The sequence below is a fragment of the Spermophilus citellus genome, assembly GCF_964194105.1.
Source record: "Spermophilus citellus genome assembly, chromosome: 1".
NCBI lineage: Eukaryota > Metazoa > Chordata > Mammalia > Rodentia > Sciuridae > Spermophilus > Spermophilus citellus.
This window is the reverse complement of record NC_138182.1, coordinates 15,518,508-15,533,063: the sequence shown is the minus strand read 5'-3', so window position 1 is coordinate 15,533,063 and position 14,556 is coordinate 15,518,508. Positions and strand designations below refer to the sequence as shown.

The 14,556-nt window shown below is 43.2% G+C and overlaps 1 protein-coding gene across 3 annotated transcripts in view; it reads right to left on the bottom strand.

The window, feature by feature from the left end:
- ABCC4 (ATP binding cassette subfamily C member 4 (PEL blood group)) overlaps positions 1–14,556 on the bottom strand; it is a 226,338-nt gene that overhangs the window by 161,581 nt on the left and 50,201 nt on the right. The gene's annotated exons all lie outside the window — the stretch shown is intronic.

Here is a 14,556-nt window from a genome sequence, read left to right as displayed (position 1 = left end):
TGAGCAAGGACATGGGGTCATCTCATACCACAGGGGAGAATATATATAGTTAACAACTCTTTGGGAGCAAACCGGTCTGTCAAAAGCCTTAAATTGTGTGCAACGTGAGAAATCAGGGATGTGTTCAGAGCTTTAGCTTTAAACCATTCACTATGCTACAGTTTATAATACAGAAAACACTAGAAAACAGTCTAAATGTTTAATTATCGGTCATACTAGAATCCATGTGGCCGTGAAGAACAATACCATGAACTTGCTATCAAAGAAGAGATGGCCATCATGGGCTCCTGCTGAGAGCAGGCCACATGATACCGTGGGGGCTATCAGATATCTCTATCTTCTAAATCAAACATTGATTTATCAACTTTAAAAACATAAATCAGGGCTGGGGTTGTGGCTCAGCAGTAGAGCGCTCACCTCGCATGTGTGAGACCCTGGGTTCTATCCTCAACACCACATACAAAAATAAACAAATGAAATAAAGGTGTTGAGTCCAACGACAACTAAAAGTAAATATTAAAAAACATAAATCAAGCAGGGCACAGTGGCACATGCCTGTCATCTCAGTGGCTCAGGAGGCTGAGGCAGGAGGATCCTGAGTTCAAAGCCAGCATCAGCAAAAAGTGAGATGCTAAGCAACTCAGTGAGACCCTGTATCTAAATAAAATATAAAATAGGACAGGGGATGTGGCTCAGTGGTTGAGTGCCCCTGAGTTCAATCCCCAGTATTGCACACCCCCACAAAAAAAAAGTAGTATCTCATTCATTTAGGGGTGGGGGGAAACCTGATTCCTCTGTCTTAAGTATTTTAATCAGTAAATATGAAACAGAAAACCCAAGTTTGCACACATAAATATGACCATCCAAGGAATGGGGGAGGGGTCCCAAGCTGATGGAATATATTCTCCCTCTAGAAATTCAATCTTTGTCTTAATAGAAAACCTCTAAAAATGCTTCTCTAAAAGTCCTCTTAAAAGAGGCTCCACTGCTCATCTACGTGGTATAGATTCCTCACTACCAACTCACTCCCGACAGGTGTCACTCACCCAGGCCTGTGGGTGCTCCTCCCAAAGCACTCCACGGGCCATGCTCTTTGGATCTGCATAGTTTGTCATTTCACACCTTGTCCCTTACAATGTGCTGTTCCTTCAAATTCTTGTCAGACTCTTTCCCATTTCTTTTTTTTTTTTAAGAGAGAGTGAGAGAATTTTAATATTTATTTTTTAGTTCTCGGCGGACACAACATCTTTGTTGGTATGTGCTGCTGAGGATCGAACCCGGGCCACACGCATGCCAGACGAGCTCGCTACCGCTTGAGCCACATCCCCAGCCCCTCTTTCCCATTTCTTACTACTGTTTTTGGAGGGCTCAGGAATATGTTAAGTCAAGTCAGAATAAGAAGGCTCCAAATAAAATAGGTTAGCACCCAAGAATTTCTTGTATTTGGGCTCAATTCCTGGTTGATGGCCCTACCCCAGCTGAATTTGTCAGATAATGCAGTTTCCAGGTAAACTGGGCATCACTGCAACAGGCATCTAAAAAGAGTATGTTCAGCTCACTCGAAGCAGAAAATTGCCTGTATTTTTCCAATATGGTCGGCCAGAGCTGCCTGGTCATGCCGCCACACCTGTTCCTGATTGCACAATCTAAAGACATTCATTGCTTTGAGGAGCGGACCCAGAAACTGCCCAATATCTTCCATCCACAAACTTAGTCTGCTGTGGTTCTGTAGAAGAAAAAAATGAGTCAAGGAAATGAAAAGCAAAGCCTGCACCAAATCAACAACCTGCTGTGCCCTATAATCTGACAGCCCTGCTGGCCGCTGGGGTTTGTTTTGGTTTTGCCGGTTTTCATGGCTGGCACACAAGCAGGCAAACCTGTAGAGAAGTCCCCTGCAAGCTTTGAAGGATGTGACATTTACCTCCCGGGGGCACACCCAGTTTCACCCTGCTGCTAGCTTTTTGCATGACATCACTATGACCTACTGGAGTTGAGAGGTCAGAAATCCACTCACAGGGCTGACCAGCCAGACCTGGCCTTGGATAAATAAGCCTCCACACACAAGGGCCACAACGAAGACCCAAGAGCCACTCCACCTATGAAGAGCCCTGTGATACCTGTTCTGGGGGCGGGCTGAGAATCAGGCACTGGCCTCTTCTAAAAACATAGGAGAGATGAATTCAGCAGGAGGAGCTGCTCCACCTCCCCTCACATCCCCCCCAGAGAAAGGCCAGAGAAAGGACTCCTTCAAGGCTACATGAGGCCCTGACCCAGGCCTCTCCAATGCTCTCAGGTCCCAGGGGCTCTGCAACCCTGGCAGGATTGGGGGAAAGCAGAGCATGGCCAGGCCCCCACTGACAGCTTCTACACAGGGTCCCCAACAGTTTGCTGGTAAAGATGAAAGCACTACTCCCCATAGGGAACCAGAATGTCACCATACTTGGGAACCTTTGAGAAATCCTAGTTACAGAACTAAAATAGGTATTTTGTGGAGTAAAGGGTGGTCAACATATAATGTCACAGAAACTGCACTTTAATTCATAAGCTCATCTGACATCCATGGAGAAAAGAGGTGGCTTTCTGTTTCTAAAAGAAAAGTACAAAATACAACCCCCAAAAAAGGTGTTAATAATCTATTTTCTCAAAAATGGTACGTTTAGTACCAAAAAACTTATATATGGAGCCAATGCCAACTTTTTTTGGGGGGGATGGTATTGGACATTGACCTCAGGGGCACTTTACCACAAAGCTACACCCTCGGTCCTTTTTGTTTTCTACTTTAAAACACGTTCTCACCAAGTTGCTAAGACTGGCTTAGACTCCAGAGCCGCTGGGATGACACGTGTGGCCATCACACCCAGCCAACTCTTGTACAACAACTATCTTTTAGACCAAGAGTAGTCATAGAAAATAATACTCCCAACGCAGACTCACCATGGTACGTAATTTTCCTAAAAATTAGTTGAAATGAGAAAATGTAATCTTCCTTTTTTCCTAATGTATATTTATCAAAGCACTGACCTTGAGCAGTTGGCTATTAGGCCCTCCGAAGGCATCAGTGCACACCTGTAATACCACAAATTAGTTCTGTCCCTTGTTTACCAACATCACCTTTGAAGTGTTAAAAAGGAGGGAACAATTAGAAAAATGAGAAATTATACCCCAATGATTCAAATGTATGAATTACCAAGATCATTGTAATGTCATGTGTAGCTAATAAAAAAAATTAAATTAAAAAAAAAAAAGAAAAAAAGATAAGAAGGTCTATGCAGCAGAAATGAAAAACAGTGACCAAGGCAAGGACATGCTACAAACTTGATCAAAAGCAGCCATGACTTTAACTTCTTTCACCAGTAGATACAAAGGAGGAAGCTGCATAGCACCCAGGGCAGGCTCTGCCAGGTCACCCCTTTCTCAGCCCCACATTTCCCAGATCATTGGTGTAGAAAGATAAGCGTATCAAAGACCAGCTGTGGGCCAACAGCTGTTACCTGGCAGAGAGCACCAGCCGGAAAATGACCCTGTTCGTGCAGCTAATGGGTTCCCCGGGGATAGGAAGCAGGAGAACTTCAAAACAGCCAGGACCTGCAGAGGTGCTGGCTCAGAGCAGGGAGCAGGCAGGCACAGAACCTGAAATCCCTCCTTTCCCTCTGCAGTTAGCTGAGGCCACCTCTACAGATGAGGAGCAGGATACAGGGTCAAGGTATGACCTAAACCTATTAAAAAATTAACCTTGAGGACATTAAGCCAGTTATAAAAGGACAAAAGCTGATTCCACTTAAATGAGGTACCAAGCAAAGTCAAATTTGTGGAAACAGAAGCAGTGGTTGTCAGGGGCTGGGGGAGCAGGGAGTTAGCGATTAATGGGTCCAGAAATCCAGTTTTCCAATAGGAAAGAGTTTGAGATGGATGTAATTAATGCCAATATATATACTAAAACATTATTTTAAATGATAAATTATAATGCTATATATATATTTTTACCACATTTTAAATTTTTTCAATTTTTAAATTTAAAAATTTTAAAAACAAAATCAACTACCTTTGAAGTGAAAGGAAATAGCCATCAACCAGCAATTCTAAACCTAGAAAAATATCTTAACAGAATAAAGACACACAAAAAAAGTCATACCAAAAGTCAAATTAACGTTAAAATAAAAGTCAAGTTAAAGTGAAAATAAAGCATAGGCTCTCTATTCACCTCACAGATTGTTTCTTTTGATGAGAAGAAATGTTTTAGTTTGAGTCATTCCATTTATTGATTCTTGATTTTAATTCTTACACCAAAAGAGTCTGATTAAGGAAGTTGGGGCCTAATCCCACATGATGGAGATTGGGGCCTACTTTTTCTTCTATTAGACGCAGTGTCTCTGGTTTGATTCTTAAGTCCTTGATCCATTTTGAGTTGAGTTTTGTGCATGGTGAGATATAGGGGTTTAATTTCATTTTGTTGCACATGGATTTCCAGTTTTCCCAGCACCATTTGTTGAAGAGGCTATCTTTTCTCCAGTGCATGTTTTTGGTGCCTTTGTCTAATATAAGATAATTATAATTTTGTGGGTTAGCCTCTATGTCCTCTATTCTGTATCACTTGTCTATGTCTATTTTGGTGCCAATACCATGCTGTTTCTGTTACTATTCCTCTGGTAGAGTAATGCCACCTGCTTCACTCTTCCTGCTAAGGATTGCTTTAGCTATTCTGGGTCTCTTTATTTTCCCAGATGAATTTCATGACTGCTTTTTCTATTTCTATGAGGAATGTCATTGGGATTTTGATCAGAATTCCATTAAATCTGTATAGAGCTTTTGAAAGTACGGTCATTTTGATCATATTAATTCTGCCTATCCAAGAGCAAGGTAGATCTTTCCATCTTCTAAGGTCTTCTTTGATTTCTTTCTTTAGGGTTCTGTAGTTTTTATAATATAGATCTTTCACCTCTTTCATTAGGTTGATTCCCAAGGTTTTTTTTTCTGTTGTTGTTCTTGGTTTTGGGGTTTTGTTTTGTTTTTTTTTTTTTTTTTTTTTTTTTTGAGGCTATTGTAAACAGGGTAGTTTTCCTGTTTCCATTTCTGAAGATGTCACTAATATACAGAAATGCATTTGATTTATGGGTGTTGATTTTATATCCTGCTACTTTGCTAAATTCATTTACTAGTTCTAGAAGTTTTCTGGTGGATTTTTTAAGTCTTCTAGGTATAGGATCATATCAACAGCAAATAGTGCCAATTTGAGTTCTTCTTTTCCTATTTGTATCCCCTTAATTCCTTTCGTCTGTCCAATTGCTCTGGCCAGTGTTTATCCTTCATACATCAGATAGAGCACTAATCTCTAAGGTATATAAAGAACTCAAAAAGCTAAGCACCAAAAAAACAAATAACCCAATCAATAAATGGGCCAAGGACCTAAACAGACACTACGCAGAAGATGATATACAATCAATCAACAAGTATATGAAAAAATGTTCAGCATCTCTAGCAATTAGAGAAATGCAAATCTAAACTACCCTAAGATTTCATCTCACTCCAGTCAGAATGGCAGCTATGATGAAGACAAACAACAATAAGTGTTGGCAAGGATGTTGGGAAAAAGGCACACTCATACATTGCTGCTGGGACTGCAAATTGGTGCAGCCAATATGAAAAGCAGTATGGAGATTCCTTGGAAAATTGGGAATGGAACCACCGTTTGACCCAGCTGTCCCTCTCCTCGGTCTATACCCAAAGGACTTAAAAACAGCACACTACAAGGACACAGCCACATCAATGTTTATAGCAGCACAATTCACAATAGCTAAACTGTGGAACCAACCAAGATATCCCTTCAATAGATGAATGGATAAAAAAAATGTGGCATATATCCACAATGGAATATTATTCAGCAATAAAAGAGAATAAAATCATGGCATTTGCAGTGTAATGCATTTCACTATCATATATAAATAAATGGATGAAGTTGGAGAAGATAATGCTATCTGAAGTTAGCCAATCCCAAAAAAACAAATGCCGAATATTTTCTCTCATATAAGGTGACTGACTCATAGTGGGATAGGGAGGGAGAGCATGGGAGAAACAGACCAACTCTAGATAGGGCAGAGGGATGGGAGGGGAAGGGAGAGGGCATGGTGTTAGAAATGATGGTAGAATGTGATGGTCATTATAATCCAAAGTATATGTATGAAGACACGAATTGGTGTGAATTTACTTTGTATACAACCAGAGATGTGAAAAATTGTGCTCTATATGTGTAATAAGAATTGTAATGCATTCCACTGTCATATATAAATAAATAAAATAAAAATAAATCATAGGCATCACCTTCAGCATGCATCTCAGAAAAAGGAAAACAGAGATTCTTGTTGCCTTTTCACTTCCTATGGGGGCCAAAGCCACCCCGTCCCTCTTTCCAATCCACTGTCCCTGTCAGTATCCTCTACAACAGCACACCTCAAACTTTCCCTGAGACACAAATTAAAACATACAGGTTTCTGGAACCTTTCCTTAGATATTCTGATGGAGCAGATCTGGCATGGGCCCAGGACCTGGGCTCTCACTAATCCCACCTGGGCCTGGAGATAGGACAGGGGACTCTCTCCTGGCATATGCACTCATCCTTTATCTGCTCAGCAAGGAAGTCAAGAGGGCTCGCCCTAGAGCTCCCGGGACCACGCCCTGCCCTGTACACACAGCTCTGTAGCCCGGACACATCCAGGCTATTAAACTAATGGAGGGAGGACTGATCTGACCAGGGCTGAGTAACTGATACCGGACCAGCCCACACTTCCCATGTTCCCATAAACCACCCAGAAGGGGACAAAATTATGAGGCAGATGTTTTCAGGCACCAGGTAACGGGCAGTATACAAGACGGATCCCTAAGATAAGGAATACTCAAGAGGTGAACAGCCCCACTCCCCTGGCTCTCAGCCAAGGGACAACTTTCCAGGTAGGGCAGGGAGAACTCAAGGGCATGGCAGCCCTGCTGAGCTGAGGAGCACAGGTCAGATGGGGTCAGCTGCAGCAGTGGGCTTCTGTAGGCAGGGCACTGACAGTGAAGAGGTGTCAGACAGGAAGAATCCCAGGATTCAGGGTTGGGGAGATTTGCAACAAGTCCTTAAGTAAGGGGTGGGCTATCAAGGCACCCACCCACCCAGGACTCAACAGAGAGCTGGGACGATGGAGGATCACAAGGTAAACAGAGAGACTAAAGGTCCAGCAGAGGTGGGGAACTAGAATTTACACATGTAACAGGAGCCCAAGAAAGAGAAAAGCATTAAGACAGAAAAGAAAATTTCAAAAGATAGAATGATCCAATATTTCCCAAATCTTACGATCATCAAATGAAAGAACCAAGAGGTTCATCAAACCCCCAAAAATAAAAATACAAAGTAAATCACACCCAGGATCATTATCATCCTCCTGAAAAATAGTAAAAAAAAGAGAAAACATGTTAAAGCATTCTCCAGAGAAAACAGAAACATTACATACAGGAAAACAAAGATACACATTATGACTGACTTCTTATCAGAAACAAGGCAGCCAGGGAAATGGGACACATCTTCCAAGTGTGGGCTGGGGGCCCAGAGACTACTGACCCAGAATTCAATATCCAGCACACGTAGCCTTCAAAGAACAAAGACTTCCTCTCTGGCAGACCATATGACAAGAAAGGCAAAGGATGTCTTTCGGGCTGGAAAGACATGATTTCAAATGGAAACTGGGAGCTACAGAAAGGAATGAAGAGCACCAACAACTGTAATTCATGGGTAAATGAAAAACTATGGCTTTTGTGCTTCACAAAGAAGAGATGTGAACAGCAAAGCAGCTCAAAAAGACACAGGATTTTACCCAGCAATTCTACTCCAAGGTATCAACCTCCAAGAAATAAAAACCTGTGTCCACAGCAGCTTTACTTCTAACAGCCAATTCTCAAAAACAGGCCAGAAGAGCATTAACATGCGAATAAATCCACAAGGGTGTTCCAGAGTCAGCAACAAAAAATAAACTAAATAAAAAAATAAATAACACTGACATAGGTGATAGCAGGAAATAATCTCAAAATAACCCAAATATGCGGAGTATGGTGGCACACACCTTTGATCCCAGCAGCTCAGAAGGATCACAAGTTCAAAGCCAGCCTCAACAACTTAGGGGGACTCTAAGCAACTTGACAAGACCCTGTCTCTAAATAAAATATTAAAAGGGGGGGCTGGGGTTGTAGCTCAGTGGTAGCACATGCAAGCACCTGGGTTCAATCCTCAGCATCACATAAAAATAAAATAAAGGTATTGTGTCCAACTACAACTAAAAAATAAATATTTAAATATATATTAAGGGGGGCGGGGAGGCTTGGGATGTGGCTCAGTGGTAAAGTATCCCTGGGGTCAATCCTCAATCTAAAAATAATAATAAAAGTAATCAAAATAATCTCAAAAGCCCTTCTCTTTCATTTGTGAGGTTTTAGAAATTAATCTATGATGACAGAAATCTGATCAATGGTCATCTGGAGCTGAGGTAGGGGGTAAGACTGGAAAGAGGCAGAGCAGAACATTCTGGACTGTAGAAAAGATCAGATCTTGATGGCAGAGCAGTATCCGCGTACCGCACAGGCATGGTCAAGACTGAACATGTGCTCATTTACTGTGTAGTTATGGTTTGATATGAGGTATGTCCCAAAACCCCATTAATGCAGGAATATTCAGGGTGAAGTGAGTGGATGATAAGAGCTGGAACCTAATCAGTCCACCCTGGTTGGGATGGGCTGACTGAGTGGTGACTAGGCAGGTGGGCCAGGGCTGGAGGAGGCTGGTCACTGGGACGTGCCCTGGAAGGGTGCATCTTCCCTGTGGCCCGTTCCCTCTCCCCTCTCTCTGTTTCCTGGCTGCCATAATGGAGCAAAGCTCCTCTGCGATGTCCTTCCACCACGATGTTCTACCTCATCTAAGGTCCAGGGCAATGGAGTAAGCCCACCACGGACTGAACCTCCAAAACAGCAAGCCAAAATAAACTTTTCTTCTCTAAGTTGTTCTTGTCAGGTATTTAGGTCACAGCCACAAAAAGCTGACTAACACATGAACCTAAACTACCCTCCAGAGTTGACTCAAAGGAGCCAAGAGAAACAAAATTTCAAGTTATATGAAAACAATCAACTCTCAATATAAGCAGTATTTCATATATCCCAAACTTACAAGCACTATATTTAGGTTTATTAACTTTATTGGTTAATATATTAAACATTTATTTCTGCATATTACTAAATGACAATATGTCCTTACCGTGCCCCACAACTCTAATCTGCTATATGTCTAGAGCCAATTCATGAGAATAAAGCTTCACAAAATGAACAAGATGGTAAATATGAACCAATGAATGGCTGGACCATGAGAACCTCAGACTGTAACTCCCAGATCCAATCCCAAGGTCATTAAGGCCATGTGGACTCCTTACCCCTTCATAAGCAGCCACAGACAGCAAGGCACCAGTAGATGCTTTTCCTAAGTCACAAGCCTGGTCATTTACTTCCTTACTCAAAAGCTGCCAGTGGCTGCCCCTATGGACCAAGTAACCCCAACTGCTATAAGCTCAAGACCAAGGTCCTCCACCACCTGGGCCCAGTGATCCCTTCTAGACTGACCTCTTGTGCTCTCCACCTCTTGTGCTCTCCTAAATCCTTACACACGTGGCGCTACCCTCTCCTCTTTTCCATCACCCCCTCCGAGGCCCCTTCTGCCTAAGAGGCCTCCCCTGCACCGTTACAGAATCCTTTACAGAATCCTTCCCTAAACCCTTAACCGACATGACTATACGCCGCTCAGCACCCTGGCTGCCATTCTGTCTACTTAAGGGTATTGGCAGGAGCTGAGCCCTGACTGACAATAATAAGACAACAGGAAGGTTGGAACACACGCTGAACACTGGGCATCGTGCTAACTGCTCTGCACAGAGGTGAGTCCTCACCACAATCGTGATTTGAGCACTGTTACCTTCCCGGCACAAATGAGAACAAGGCTGCTCAGAGCAGCCGGCCTGAGGCAAAGAGGAAGAGGAAAACTGCACTGCACGTAAAAGACGCCCCCACTCCAGAGCCTCAGTTCTACGCTGACAGTGCCCCACCTCCTAAGTGACGGGCTTCTTCTGCGCTTTGTGCTTTAGAGAAATTATCTTATTCAGGGGCTCACAACCAACCCATGAAGCGGGTACCTTTATCCCCATTAAAGATCAGGAAACTGAGGCTCTGAAAAATGAATGGGCTTCTCTAAGATTTTACAGTTGAACAAATGGCAAAACTGGAACTGGAACTGGGTCTGACTGCTCAGAGTCCACACTTACAATCTCAACCCCAAACAACCTTCCAGTGTCTTCCACGACATGCCCAGCACCTGACTCAACACCTGGGCACTCCTCTAGATGAGGTTCAGTCCAGACTCTAAGACCCTGGGGGCTGAGGAACAACTACCATCACTGAGTCTTACCCTGCAATTCAACAGGGTTAGTTATTCACCTGGAGAAGGGTGAAACCTGTAACCCCATGCTATCCACATGCTACCCCCATGACCTGGAAAGTCTTGGTCACAAGGCATGTGATAAAGTTAAGATGAGCATATATGTGAGGGCTATTAGGATCACCTGGGAGTTTTTTAAACTCACCACCAATTAAACTGCAATATCTAAGCTTAAAAGCCAGACATCAGTGTGGCTTTAAAGATTTCCTCAAGGTAATCCAATATACAGCACAGTTTGGGAGCCACTGAGCTCCTACAGTCTGCACCACATCCCCACAGAGCAGAAAAGGTTATCTTAGGAACTTTAGGGTGCAACTGACCCAACTCTGCAGCAGCAGACGCTTTCCTCTGAAAAAGCTCAACAAAACAGCCACTTGCTTTGTTAGCTCCAACTCCTAACCATGGAAAATCCAAATAGCTCCTCTTAGATCTTCCCTAGCAAATTAGATTGACAAATTGCCCTTTGATGGGATTAACGTTTCACAGAACCCGGGTCTAATTCATGTTGGTATCAGAAGCAAAACAGAAACAAACTCTCTAGAAGAAAAATAAAGTATTATAAACAATGTAGGAAACACTACTAGGTTATTCTAATTTTGTCAGAATATTAGAAAACACCATTAGAGGGACTGGGGTGGTGGCTCAGTGGTAGAGCGCTCGCCCAGCATGCATGAGGCACTGGGTTCTATCCTCAGCACCACATAAATATAAAATAAAGAGAATGCGTCCACCTAAAAGTAAAAAATGATAATTTAAAAAAAAAAAAAAGAAAACACCGTTAGAAAAGAAAGTCCAAAAAGATACTCTCATTTTCATAAATACCACAGAGTTCCACTTTGACACTACTCTCATGATCCTCCCTAGACATTTTCAGAAAGGAAATCTAAGCAGAGACTAATAGGCAATAATTGCTGGTTTTGGAAGTCCAAGTCAGTTGAATATTTGCAATTTCTTATTGTCCTGCCTAAATAAAAAGCAATATAGAATCTATAATGAACTAAATCTATAAATAAAAATAAAACTAAGCCTCTCTGAGAACTACAAACATGATAACATATGGCCCAGACACTGCCAGAACCTTCTACCAACTGCCTTTCCACAATCACCGAGTAAATCCTATATTTATGTTGACAAAACACTGGGCACGTTACTGGGGGAGATCCACAAGAAGTGACGAAGGGGAGGCAGAATGTGTGCAGGCAGCCAGCTCACCTTGGAAGTCAAATCAGAGAAAGACAAATCCTCTCCCACAAACCTTCCTTTGGACTAACTCTGAAGAAAGTGAAGACTGGCAGTTTTATCCAGAACAAGAAGTCTAACCAAGCTGACTCCACTGGGCAAGATGTCCGCACCACTAAAGGAGCATCCGAAATCAGTACCAGCAGGCTCTGTGACTACTTTGGCTTTACCTGGCATTCAGAACAAGCCAAACCATCATCAAAATCCACTCCTCAGAAGCCAGTCCAACGCAGAAACCATCATCGTTCTCTAACCTGGACCCAGAGTCAGGGAATTCACAGCCGATTAAGCAATAGCCTTGGGGGTGGGAGGATCTCTGTGCCCCACATGTTTTATAAAACAAGCAGGATGGCAAGACCATCCTGAGTGCTGAGACGGTCCCCTGCCTCCCAGGAGTGCAGACCTTCAAATATTCAGCCTCAGTTCTACCCCAGCCTAAGCCAAGGTCGGGGCTGGCAGAAGACCCTCAGCTGTTCTTCCTCCATCACAACCACCTCTCACCCAGTCTGGCCCGCTTCTGTGCTCAAGCCAGGAAAGCAACCCTTTGAGGCCTGGGGATGGACAAGCCCCCTCTTCTGTGTCCCAGTGAAGAAGTAAAGCTGGGAAGCAGGCCACTGGTCCCAGTGTAAAAGGGACAGCAAACCTGCTGGAAATGTGACTAGCGACTGATTAGAGACTTTCTAAAATGAGGGAGTACAATGTTAAAACACTAGTGCTGTGAGAAGCCAGGGTCCTTACCACCATTCTGTTGGAAAACAGCCTGTGTTAAAGGCTCCCTTTATTTGGTAAAAATTCTGAGACTCAATCCAGAGACCTGAGGACCCTCCACAGACGTCTATGGGCTGTTTTGAGGAACCACCCCTAGAGCCACTGACCCAAATAAAAGAAATCTTCTCTTCATGGAATCCTCAAGTTAAACAGAAAAAAAAATCAGAGATCAAGCAGGAATATAAAATGGTATGGCTGATGGGGCAGTTCCTCAAAAAAATCAAAAATAGGCCTATCACATGATCCAGCAATGCCACTTCTGAGTATAGACCCAAAAGAAACGAATTCAGGAACTTAAAGAGAGACCTATGGGTACACCTATGTTCACAACAGCACTGTTCACAACAGCCCACAGATGGAAACAACCCCAATGTCCGTCACCAAATGAATGAATGAACACAACATGGCACATCTGCACTGTGTTCAATATAATTCCAGGAATTAAATTTGTGACATATGCTACAATATGGGTAAACCTGGAAGATGTCTCACTACTCCATTAACATGAGCAGTCTACAGCAGTCCAACAGGCACAGAGCAGAACAGGGACGGCTGGGGAGGAGGAGGACATGCAGTTACTGGGTATGGTTTCAGTTGGGAAAATGACAAGGTTCTGGAGGTGGATGGTAGCGATGGCTGCATAGCAAGGACCATGATTCACGTCAATGTGTACACTTAAAAAATTAAAATGGTAAATCTGATGTCATGCATATTTTACCATAATAAAAAAGGGATTAAATGCCAAAAGTAGTTGTACCAAAACTGTGGAAAGGTAAATAAATGGCAAGTCATTTTTCATGTGATACATCCCAGAAGATCATTCAATACAAGGAACCAGGACAGTGATCTCAGCAGTCATCCCATCTGTAACACTCAGCCAGATTTCTCCCAGGATCAGGAATTAGAGGGTGGGGACTGTGCTTAAACTGCAAGCAAGTGCAGAAGGGCCTTTCCCAGCTGCTCTGCAGCACCACCCCCACCCAAGGAAGCAGCCCTCTTGCACAGCAGGTCTCCAGACCCAAGGCAAGCAAGAGGGAACCCTCCTTTCTCACGTTTCTAGAATTTCAGGTTAAGTATAGGGCTTAACCATGAGTAATTCTTGACTTGGTAAAGAGACTATTCTTCTAGGATAATCTAGCTAGCAAATGAATACCTCTGGGAGCTGCTTACCTTCAGGATCAGATTTCCCAAAGGCTACTTCCAAAGCCTCAGTGGAAAGAGGCAGAAAAACAGGTGAACAGTAATACCCACCTGTGCAAGAGCTCTGTTTGGCTAAACTGGTACCTCACACCTGACTCCAGCGACTAGAGTGTTCACAGTAGGTGCCCACTCAATTCCCATGTATTTACTGGAACTAAGCATGAGCTAGAAAGATGAAACGTGAGCCCACTGATAGAGAGAACTGAGTATTCTTCTGAATGGCAGAAGGGAGTGGAACAGACTGTCAATGACAATGACAGTGAAGGCCACAGGACAATGAAGAAGTCAAGCTCATTGGTAAACACTTATAATCCCAGCAGCTCAGGAGGTTGAGGTAGGAGGATCAAGTTCAAGGCCAGCCTTAGCAACATAGCAAGGCCCTAAGTAACTTAGTGAGAATCTGTCTCAAAATAAAAAAATAATAATAATAATAAGGGCTAGGGATGTGGCTCAGTAGTCAAGCACCCCTGGGTTCAATCCCCAATACCAAAAAAAAAAAAAATACAATGAAGGCCCCTCGATTGGAGCATCTGCACACTGTTCCCATTTCCACGGCACCAACATGGATACCGGGTATATTCTTTTTTTTTTTTTATTTTTTTTTTTTTTTTATTTTTTAGTTCTCGGCGGACACAACATCTTTGTTGGTATGTGGTGCTGAGGATCGAACCCGGGCAGCACGCATGCCAGGCGAGCGCGCTACCGCTTGAGCCACATCCCCAGCCCCCGGGTATATTCTTTGATCCCACCATCAGGCACAAGATTCCCAGCCACCAGCACTCACACAACTCCAAGACTAAAAAGACTACCCAGGGCAGACGTGGAGAGGACTGTGCATTCCTCTAAGAAAA